The sequence below is a fragment of the Astatotilapia calliptera genome, chromosome 14 (genome assembly GCF_900246225.1).
Source record: "Astatotilapia calliptera chromosome 14, fAstCal1.2, whole genome shotgun sequence".
Taxonomy (NCBI): Eukaryota; Metazoa; Chordata; class Actinopteri; order Cichliformes; family Cichlidae; genus Astatotilapia; species Astatotilapia calliptera.
The window spans coordinates 30965626-30978129 of record NC_039315.1 but is presented as its reverse complement, the minus strand read 5'-3'; positions in this window follow the sequence as shown (position 1 = coordinate 30978129).

The window sequence follows — 12504 nt, the reverse complement described above, 5'->3', positions numbered from 1 at the left end:
GGCAGGCAACAGAAAGGAGAGGAAGTGAGGCTGACAGGACTCTCAGGTGGTGTTAACTCCTGACTGACAGGAGGGCTGCACCCTCACTGACAGATCAAGTTAACCCTTTCCTGCCCAGTTTACAAATGATGTGATTTAAAGTGATGATATTAATTACCATTAAATGGGGAAAACTTTTAGAAAAGAAAATTAATGTCATACAGAAGGTCACGATGTTAACCATGATATTGAGCATAAATGACTTGCTGTAATGTGAAATGATTATTATTTTCTAAGTTTTATGTGTAGCTTGTCTGTGAATTTTAGGATCCATTTCACTGTTTGTCAAGCTGACCTTTGCCCTTTGCCTTTGTCTCAGTCTCACTTTTTGTCCTCCACCTCTCTCTCCTTCTTGTTGAGTACTATCTTGCATCTGGTGTCCTCTGCCTTCTCCTGTTTCTCTAGAGTGTTTCTGCTGATCCCCGACTTTCCCTGAAGTTCCCCAGGGTGTGTGTGTGTTTGTGCATGTGTGTACGTGCGTGTATGTGTGTGCACATGTGTGTATGCGCAAAGCCAGGTGTCTGCTCTTTGGGCTGTGTCTGTCAGTGGTGTCGGGGTTAAGGGAGAGGCGGAAGAGATGTATGTGTGTGCATGTGTATGTGTGTGTATCTGTGGGTGTGAGTAGGAGCTGCCGGGGCACTGTGACCAGGAGCGTCTGGGAGAAATTCTCTGCATTCCCAGGGATCGGCTTGGGATAAAAGCTCCAAAGCACTGCCATGCACCTGGCTAAGAACGGGGGATGGAGATACAGGCATGATCCAAACCCTGACACACACAAACACATATGCACACAAGCACACAAGCAGAGGCGTCGTCTCCGCACCAATTAACCTGAAACGTAAAACTACACCATCAAGTACAAAGGTCAAAAAGAAAACTTGAACTCGAGGACCTCGCTTTTTCTCCTTTCCTGACACAACAAAACTGATATTTTTCAGTGTCGTTATGTTTCTCTGCATGTAAAAAGCCATTTACAACAGGTCCTTTGAATCCTTTTAGCAGAAGTAGAAATGGGAGAAGAAAGGGGATTCCTTCTTAACAAAACTGCCTTCATACATTTTACATGCCAGTCAAGCCGAGTGCATAAAAAAAGAAAAGTCAGTGAAAAGTCAGTGAAAGTGCGCTGGGGAAGTTGTTTGTGTGATCAGAGGCTCTTGACAGTCTGTCATCTGTCAGCACTAGTCATCAAGAGCTCTGAGAAAACAACCACAGATGGAGACGGGCTTGGTGTGAGGAGCGAGGGCTGCTGCAGCAGACATAACTCTGGTTAAACACTGTGTTTGTGATTACTAAATATGTGGTTATATACAGTATGTGGACACAGCAAGCCTGAACCAAGCAACTTCATGAAATGCATGTCGAGTTAGGCCTGAGACGACACTGTGAGGGTATTTTTGTACTTTTCCTTTTTTTCTTTTTCTTTTTTTAGCATTTTTCACAGTTGAATTTTAAGAAATATGACAAGAAGACATTTTGGAGATCGTAGTCTAATTTTTGGCTTCTTAGCAGCATATAAATGAGAACATTTATGTTTTTGACGACAACAGAAGTTTGTTTTGAGTTTTTTTTCTTTCCATCGGGGCAAGAATTGAGGCAAAGGTGAGCCAGATTACGGAAAAACCACAAATACTGAGTTTCACCCAACCTGGCAGACGGGTAGAGCAACAGCAACGGAAAAATCCATTACAAACTGCCCATAGTACCGTGTTTAGTTTTTAGCTTTAACACAAGTAAATGCAATATGAGCTTGCTTTTTCCTGTGGTAACGACAATGAAAATTTAAGGAAAAGAATTGTCAAAAAAAAATCAACATCTTGTAATGCTAATCCTTTCCATTTTCCTTTTCGACAACGCTTATAGTTAGGGCTGGATCAAGTGACCCTGAATCCTACCTTAGTTATGGTGTAATAAGCCTAGGCCTCCCGTGGGGTTCCCATGATGCACTGTGTGTGTCTTCTTCACTCACCTTTTTTAAATTGTGCCTTTGTCACTTGTCTCTATTGCCCAACCGGTCTCAGCACATGGCTGCCCCTCCCCGAGCCTGGTTCTTCTTCCTTCCTGTCAAGAGGAAGTTTTTTGTTCCCACTGTCACCATGTTCTTGCTGACAGAGAGTTGTATGATTGTTGGGGTTTTCATTCATTGTCATTTTTCCTTAGCCTACTAAATATGCTGCTACATTAAAATGCTCTCAGGATCACTTTTTTCCAATTTCTCACTCCTTACTAAAGAGCTTTGTTGACACCCAGCAGGACAAAACATATAGCTAACGAAGTTTCAAATTATAAAAAAACATGCAAAGTGATTCACAGCTATCCTCTGTGTAATTATACACAAGACTCTATCATTTCATTAATCATGTCATGGATCCTTGTCTGCATCTGACTTGCTCAGGTTTAAGTCCATCTCTACAGATACAGAACAAGTGTTTACTTGTACTTCACTCCCCTTCTGTTCCTTTGTTATTCCTCCCTTCCCCTCTCCCTCTTTCTCCTCATCCCGGCCTCTCTTCTATGTGTTTGTGTGTCTTTAAGTCTGTGTGTGTACGTGCAGGTGTGCTTTTGTATGCACGTGTACTTCTGTGTCTGTGTGTTGCTGGAATGTTGACCCCAAAAGGAAAGGGGGTGAAAGACTTCCCAGACATCAAAGGGCAGGTAGCTGACAGGGAGAAGAGGGGTGATAAGTCCAGTCAGATGACAATAGACCACAATGCACACCTGGACTGTAAGGAAAGGCAGCAACGTGGAGAGAACTACACACACACACACACACGCACAGCATACGCTCCTCAACACATTCTCATTCATTTCACTCTCTTAGCTTTGCTTCAAACAACATCCACACATCCACACACACACACACACACACACACACACACACACACACACACACACACACACACACACACACACACACACACAGACACATCCTTTTAAATGCCTTTGAGCACTTAGCTCAGTTACCGTGTATGTCAATGTAACATTCATACGCTCCTCTCAACCTCCTTCCAATCCACCTATACACACCCCCACCCCACCTTATCCCCAACCTCTGCACTCACAGGTGTTGGGGTCTTTGTCCTAAGACATGTGTGAGCAGCCCGATGTTGTGACGAGCCCTCGGACCCTTAACCACCCCAACCTCTCTTCTCTCAGGTGCAACGGGGTTCTCAGGTGAACTTGGTTGGGAAGGAAGACAAAGATTAAGGATTACTTCACACCTGAGAGGTCAAAGCATTTAACTTGGACTCAAGAAATATATCAGTGGCAGAGATTTCAGTGTGACAGTAAAGCTTAGGGCCATACATTTTGGTAGAATAATCATTCAAACGACATTCAAGCAGCAATAATGCCACATTGTTTTGAGTGTCTTATTTGTGCTATTTGATGACATTTGTTTCTGCCAATCAAACAGCAACAGGTAATTTTCTGGATTACAGATTACCCCAAAACCACAAACCTTTCTTTATATTAGCATAACAATACCTTTGTGGCTGGCTGCAGGGTGCCAGATCATTATGATTACAAGCCAAACTGGTTACATTTCTCTCTATATATTTATTTTTTATTCTTTTTCTGAAATACCTCACTCACAAAATAGTAGACCTTAACTAAATACCTCTAATTCCATGCAACTTTGTAAATTCTGTGTTTTTCCCTCTAAATTTAATATCTGGAAAACAAGACATTTTCTAGAATTTCACCAACTGGGTGTCACTAACCAAAGTAATAATAATGTAAATTTGGTGAAAATTGCCCTGAAGCACACACTTTTTTTCTAAAGCTGTAAAAATGCTAGACCCTGTTGATCGATAGCACAAATTTATTTAAATACAGCATCTCGTGTTATGTGCAGCCTGCCAGTACAGTATGCGTCTTTAAAAGTCTTGTTATTGTATTAATAGACATCGTTTGGTTTTTTGGGAACCTGTATGACTTCTTCCAGGAAGGAGTACACAGTGTCCTTTATATACACATCAGACAATGATTTCAGAGGAGTGTTGAGACCAGTGACGAAGGTTCTGAGAAAAATAATTTGACATTTATCTACCTAAAAACTTACAGAAGGTCAAGCTGGGTTACAATGATCTCAAAGAGGCTGAAAGGTCCACAAGTCAAAGTGGTTCAAATAGGTTTTGTTTGAGCAAAAAGACACTGAGACATGACTTAACAACTAAAGACTTTGAATAAGATTAAGATAGATACTTACCAATACCATTTTGTGCATCCAGCCCCTGCATTGTTTGGATTCTCAAAGCCTTGTGAACTTTTAAAAGTTGTCTTTGGAGTAGACAAGCAGGTGTTTTGTCTGATACAGCCCAAGGACTTGGAAGGGAGGCAAAGCGGGGGGATAGCACAGAGAATATGGAGAGTTTGGATCATCCACAGCCTTCACCCAATCATTTATTGTTACATTGTGGGGTCAGAAGGTGGCAAAATGTCACTGAATACCGGCCTAGACAAACATGATAAAGGATGCATAGGTGAATTTCTTTCCTATTTTCACACCAGTTTGTAAAGCTTCAGGGATGTCTTAAGACATAAACACCTGGAAGACTTCTAATTTTCTGCTGAATTGAATTGAACTGAATTCATGCTGAATTCAACATTTGAAAGCGATTGTTAATCGAGCTAAATGTCTGTGAGTCTGCACAGTAACGTTTTTGCATTCTTGCTCTCATTAACGTTCATACCACAAAAAACGAAGGAAAAGAGGCTGGGCCCCCACCAGCCTCTCAATGCCTCCTTATCGGACTGCACGCCAACAAGGAGGGGTCCAATCAGAGTCACTCTTTAGCCTCATTTCCTGTTTTTCCTGCCAGGATGTCCCGTCACCTTGGTGACCCAGTGACACGCAGCCTCTTAGCAGCCTCTTAGCAGCCTCTTAGCAGCCTCTTAGCATCCAAGTTCATCAAAGGAGTAGGCCTCAGGAAATTTGTTTTAAGGTTCTGAGAAGGAATCAGTTTATTTCCTAATGGGCACTCATTAGAACAACAGTCATCTGCCAACTCCACAAATGCTTCAGTTTAACATTTTCTTTTCCTTCATCTTGTTAATTGTGATTGATTTCCGACTTTTTCCTTGTTTTGCTTTTTTGGTTCTAACCAACATGCTAATTGTGGCTAATTTCTTTACAAATCACTTGATATGAGAAAAAGTTCGGTCTAGAAATCTTTATAAACAATCTTCATTCAAGTTTCAACATACTGAACTTACATTATTTGAAAGCTCTGTTCATATTTTTTGGCCACAAAAAAGAGGGAATTGTAAGTGAATACAGACAGCCAGGAATAGCATACATAAGGAACAACCAAATGAGAAGTTGTGAGTATATACAGCTTTGGGCAGGCCTGAGGGCATGACATGTATTAGTCAGCCAACGTCTGTTGTGCTTAAAGCAAGCTAAATTTTGTTAACCAGTGCTTAAAAGGTCTTTAACCCTGTTTAGTCTGGTGGTCACTCCTTTTAAATTACTGGCAGTGTGGTAATTCCTTAAACTTGAGCAGGCACGTGCAGAAAATAACAAGAAATTTTCCAAAAACACTAAGAACTCTTTCTAGTTGGAGTATTAGGTGATTAGGGGACAGTCAGGAAAAATAAAGCAGGAAAAACTTGTTATGCTATTCCTGAGGTTCTAATCTTTAACACTTATTGATGAGGAATGTTAAACACATGGCTTGAGCTCATCTGCCAAATGGAAAATCCAAATACTATTTGATGGTGTTTTTTGTTTTTTTTTGTTTTTTACTTTATTTTGCACAACCAAACATAGTGTTCCAAGTCATTAAAATTTTCTGTGGCTGCCCAAACTTTTCATTTCATCCATGCCGAAGGTCAGAATTACCACAACAAATGATACTTTTTATAGAAAGATAAGGAAAATCCTGGAAGTATTTTTTCCCAATTATTACATTCAGGATCACTTTTGGCCTTTAGCCTATCCCAGCTGTCATAATGTGAGGGCTGAGTGCACCCTGGTCAGGTCATCAGTCTATTGTAGGGCTCATGTTTTGTTTTGTTTTTACTTGGTAATAATGCAGCAGTTTTAGTAGTCTTTCTAACTTAGTTGAGAACCAATTGGTTTGTATGCATCCCATGATGTAAAATGGGTTGTGCACTCCTGGTGCAAACCATTTTAAGATCTAACTAAGACACCAACAACAGATGAAGATAGAACCAATCAGTCGAGGTGACTGATCAAAATCCTAAACACTGGTATTGGTATCAAATTGATACTTGCATGATAGGACTGATACTTTGTTTCTATCTTTTGAGTTCAGTATGTAGCCCACTGAATTGTTTTGAATTTTGGGGGGAAATAAAAAAATATAATTCAAACATGAACTATGAAAAATGTCCAAACCTTTTTGTGTGACAGTCACATCTGTTAATTACAGTCTTTACCACAGAACAGAGGTTGACCGAGGTTGTGCTTTAGATATAGGCACATTTATACTACAGATCTCCAAAAAGCTCAGTTTAAAAAAATACATGACAAGCTGAAAGGTGTATTTTCTTGTGGTAATTATTGCAATTAACTATTATTAAGTAATACCTTTTTTTAACTAATTATTGTGGAAAGTAAAAATCCCAGTGTCATAAGTATTTGTTCAGAATTTGCGAACTGATGATGATTTATCCCATAAGTCATGATACACTGCTCTTCTCTACATAAGCTGCCTTTATAGGTTAAAAGTATTTTTAACCTTAATTATTTTAATTACTCATAAATCACTTTTATGAGTTCATGACTGCTGAAGTGCTGAAAATGTTACATAAATAGACCATAGACGGCCTGTCAGTCTTTTGTCACATGTCTCCATATGCTCTTTGTCCTTTTGCAAGAATCAGTTGTTATCATTACACCTAGTGAGTCCACACTAATGCGTTTTCGTTTGAAAACGCATCGTTTTCTCTCCGTTTTGGACCACACTGAGACGGCGTTTTCCCCGAAGGAAAACGAAGCGTTTTGAAAAATCTCTCAAAAACGAATACATTTGAAGACCAGTCACTGTGTCCCGTCACAGTGTGGACAGCGAAAACTGAGACTTTCGAAAATGATGACTGGAAAGTAAACAAACGGCAGACAGAAATGAGGCAGGTTGAATCTTCTTGCGCAGTGCGCAGTACTGGAATGCAAGCGTTTTTAGCCGTTTCAATGTGGACGCACAACTTTGTGAAAACGACTGAAAATTTTCAAATCTATCTAGTGGGGACGTAGCCTAAGGTTACTGCTGATGTAGCTGCAGTGCATTGGGCTGAACTGATACTTGTTGGCTACCAGACTTCAGTGCTAACACTATGGTCAATTATGCATTTTTCAGGTTTATTTAAATATATTACCACACATGTGATTAAAGCAACTTCAAAAGTCAAAGCAAAAGATTACACGTGTACCCTTGCTGGAACATTCTCCATGTGTGTGTTCCTCTGTGGGTTATGCTAAAGGTCAGAGTGAAGCTCAGGGATACATCTAGGCACACGTTCACCCTTCCGCACCCCTGTACCCATTTCCCCCTTTCATTCATAATAAGGTTAACGAGATCTGTCACCACCTCGGCCCTGCGTTTATTGTGAGTGGACTCTTTCCTGTGTCAGGTAAAAATAATCGAGAAGTTCCACATACGCTTTTAACCACCGGGGTCCATTGGGGTCCTGGATGGCTGACTTGTTTTTATTGCAGCTTCTCTGGGGGGCACGTGTTGGATGGAGGGTAGGACAAAAAGGAAGTGACTTTAGGTTTTAGGTTGAGAGTAGAGAATGTTGTCAACAACTCTTAAGGATTCTAATTTTACCTGCTAAAGGCAGCTATTTAAATATTTGAACAGCAGAAAAAAGTATGAGATTCTAGCAAGCTTTTCACAGTAAGCTAGCTAGTGTGTTATGCTAAATGCTAATTTCTTGCATACACGTCAATACAAGTGAATTGAAAGTTGCTCTGTTAGCAGTAACGGTGTTTCTATGACTCTAACTGCTCCACCACCCAAACTGTTAATATTTTAACACAAACTATTGTGTGATGAAGAGCTACTTAAAGCACGTTTTCTAGAATGTTCTGTTTCTGAAAGACAAGGGTCACAAATAAAACTCTGTTCTTGATCAGTGTTGCATGTACTGAAACACTGATGAAAATTGAGTAAACTGCAGAAAAAATGTTGCGGAAAAGGTCTTAATTATGAAGGATTAAATAATTGCATGACCTCCTGTAAGTGACTATTGTTAAAGTGCCTTGTCTACTTCATGACAACAGATAGCAACCTCCACCTTTAAACCTATGCCCCTATTTTACACACTCAACTGACATCCACTTTACCTTATTGCCATAAACAAACACGCCACTGGCTGTGATAGCAATAATCCCCGAGTTGAAATTTTAATGCACCTGTCAGCAAATGCGGACACCCACAAGAATTTGCACCCACCCACACATTCTCGCTACACGGGAGCCGTCTATCCCAATGGGGGTAGAGATGTAGGTCCATGTAGGCCAATGTCAGTGTTCGAAGAAGCAAAATATTTTCATTGCCAGGGTATCTGTTCGTGTCAACAATCTGATGTGTGCACCAGGTTGAGATATGCGGTTCCCATGAGGCCCGTGGCCTCGGCTGCGGGGCGTTGGGGGTGAGGAGGGGGTTGCGGGATTGGTTGTTCCCAGATATCAGGAACATGGTGAGTGTCAACACATCCAGAGGGACAGATAGAGTGAGGTCAGGATGTGACAGACGTGTGATAGACGGTGATGATTCCACAATGGAGCCATTCATGTAACTTTTTTTAATGTAGTGAAACAGATTAATTATGATACATTGACCTAAGTCATTTTTTTTCTCTGAAAAACAATCTTTTAAAAGTCCTGTTGAATGTTAATACTTACATAGCTACATCATAGCAACATAGCTATAATTGATTCTCTTGTCAAAATATTAATTCTTCATATCAGCGATTCATTTACTACTAGGGGGATTATCAGTGGTAGTAATAGATATTTATAAATATAATTTATAGATATAGACTGTCCTGTTATAATTTGGTTATAATTCAAGTCAAAATATCAATGATTTATTTTTGATTATATGTCAATCTAATTTCCAACAAATCAGCGCTCACTAGTCAAAAAAAAAACCCCACTAAAAACAATACTCAGTGCAGATATTTGCATTGTCAATTTCATTAATAACAGTTTATCAGTGTTGGGTAGCACAGTGTTTGGTGGTTAGCCCTGCTGCTTCACAACGAGAAGCTCCTGAGTTCAAGTCTACTAGCCAACTGAGGCCTTTCTGGAGGTTTCCCTGTGCTTGCATGGTCCTCCAGCTTCCTGCCACAGCCCAAAGACATGCAGAGGGGATTGGCTAATTCCAATGTAGCCATCAGGGTGAATTGTCCCTCCTAGTCCTACTAAAGACTGGTAACCTGACCTGGACCCCCCCCCTCATTGTAAAGGTTTGAAATTTTACTCATATTGATAACAATTATAAATAAGATATCTACAGTTCCATGCACAACTACATATTTGAAAATGAATTTCCACTAATCGAAATATCTATTATAGATACTGCTTCATCACTGATTACATGTGAAATGTTTTGTTGACATGGCAAACATATCAGTAACCAAACTAACCAACAGGACAGGCAGAGCATAGCTCAGTTTTGTAATATTAGTCGATTTCTTGAAGCAAAAGGGTTTGGTGAAATGTTTATTTTAAGGACTTAATTAAGACCCACGTCTCATTTTTGCCCCAGGGTCCAATAGCAGCTTAATCTAGCCCTGGTGCGAAAACATTCTGGGAACCCTTTAAGCTCTTGAAATAACACTAAAATCACAAGTGGCAAACAAACCTAAGCGAAAGAGAACTAGCCTGTAGTTTTACTTAATTCTGTCTGTGAAATGTAAGTGTGGAATATGCTTGCATTACAATCTGTTTGTCTGTTTTCTAAACTTGCTCTTATTTTTATCACATTGCCTTCCTTCACCCCTGAAATGCCCGCTATCATTGTTGCTTGTTTTTCCACCCCTTCTTTGCTATTGATGTATTATTATTCAGCATAGCAATCTAGTTTTAACTGTTCATTTTTATTGTTACTTCTACCTAAATCCTGACACAGACATTCAAAAGTTCCACTTCCAGCTGTCAACTTTGTAAAAAATGTTTTAAAGGAGAAGAGTACAATTAACTCTTTATTATTAACTCATACATGTCAGAAGTTTAGCTTTTCATCTCTATAATACCAGGCCAGTTTCCAGCGTTTGGAAATACATTCCCAAAGCATTTGTCATGCACTAATAGATTTCTGTGGATATTCTTTTTTTAAATGTCGTCTCTACTCATCCGTACATGAAGGCCGACACTTTGCAAATTGATTGGAACGGCAGATTTATCTTCTCTATCCTATTACTCCTTTTAAACCACTCCATAGTGCTGTCATAATATTAGTGTTACAACTGTCACAACAAGCAGGGGTATATTATCCCTACTGTGCTTTTTTTAAGCACAGATTTACCTGGCAATCATTTCATCAACTTAGTACATTTGTAAAATAGCAACAAACCCTCTTGTTCTCTGGGCTCAGGGGGTTCTGGTAAAAGTACAGTACATGTTATAAATGGCATATTACTGCACAGATATCTGTTATTGACTGTTATGTTAAGCTTTACTCCATTGGTTTAAACTTCCAACAGCATCATTTGTTTAATATTAATAAAAACTAAGAAGAACAATAAGTTACACCCTTGAAATGTTCTTACATTTTTTTAAAAGTCTGTGCTGTAGAAAAGAGTCAGTGAACTTAGCCATGATCTTTAATGATATTTGGACTATAAAATAATGATTTAAGTTGAATTAGAACAGACAGAAGAAGCAGACCAAGGCTTTACCCTTGAGGGGCATTTGGGGAACATTCGGTTCCTCTTTGACCTGACGTCGGCGCCAATCTCAGTCACACCACTGCTGCGCCACTCGTCCCTTGGAGACACCGACAAGGCCGAAAATGGCCTTCACTGAAGAATGTTTAGCTTTATCTCATGAGCAACATCTTGGGAAAATATTTGTGCATTTAAAAATAATTGTCCCATACATAACAATGAATTAGAGCAAGGGCTAAATGGGATAAAAGACTGATATTGTGAGATAAGGACAACCACCAGGGATAAGTGGTAATTATTCATAAAAACCTTTTAATGTACCTCAGTAAGCTTTCCTGAGCACTGACAACTACGGGTAGGCCTGTCTAGTATCACGAAAAGACATAAAAAAAAAACACAAAAATTGCCAGAAATCTTTTTGTAAATTGTGTGTTATCATAACACACCTTTTGCTTTTAATGTCCCCTTTTACAATGTAACTCTGATCACTTAGTGTGTCATGTCAGTAAGTATACTGACATGTGAAAAGTCAAAAATGCATAGACATGCGACACATGCATGAAGCAGTGTTCCCATCTCTGGGTTTTACAATCATACGGACTTTAGGAAAAGCAGATTTAGATTTCTCCCTCAAATTATAATTTTTTTGAAAAGTTAAAGGAGCGTGTGTTAGCTATCCTCCAGTAACCGAATGGTGGGACTGCTACTTATATGTGCTAGTTGTAAAATTGTGACCGTCTGTGCAAAAATAAACCTCACAAGAAGTTGTGAAGCTAGCTGAACAGGACTCCAGCAGATGTTCTGTGTCACTGAGGCGTTTGTGCACTCAAACACCAAATGGTAGGCTACTCCCCTAAAGGCCACTCTTTTTCCATAGAATTTCTGAGATAAGGTATCAGAGTTGCCGTGAATGTGCACCTCCTTGTCCTTAGTAATCAGTGTCCATGTTTACATGAGTATGTATCTTCTCCCTCAAGGACTGGATTGCTAACACTTGAAATTTGTTGATGCACAGATATTTATGTGTAGCTATAACCTTTTACTTTTCTTTCGGTTATGTTTTTATTTTCATGATACCCTGAACTGCAATACAGAAAGAGGGGTGTATCAAGTGGAGAAGAAAAAAGAGACCGATGAAGAGAAAAAGAAAAGAAGGGTAAAGGAGAGGTTAGCTGGGAGGCAGACATAGGAAGGAGGAAGTTCATCCACCTGTGTCTGATTTACAGCAGTCGGATATAATCTCCCTGACCAGGGAGAGATACAACTCTTTTTTCAGATCGATCTGCTCAAATGGGACTACATAGGATGAGGCCTGTTCTTGATATCCGACTACAGATATGAAACAAAGGAGGTAATGGCATCGCACTATAGGAAACGTACGCCTGTGCAGTTCAGAGATCAAAGACAAAGAAATTTCAAATGTCTCAGATTTGTTATGTTGGTTTTAAAGATAAAGGAAGTGAAAAACTATTTGCACTGTTAATCTGTTCAGCCGACGTGGCCCAAAATTGCAACTTCAAAAATTAACATTAAAAGTCCAATAACGTAAAAGAAAGATAAATTCAGTCGCTGTCACAGCATTCTGTTGACACGTGTACCTGCAAT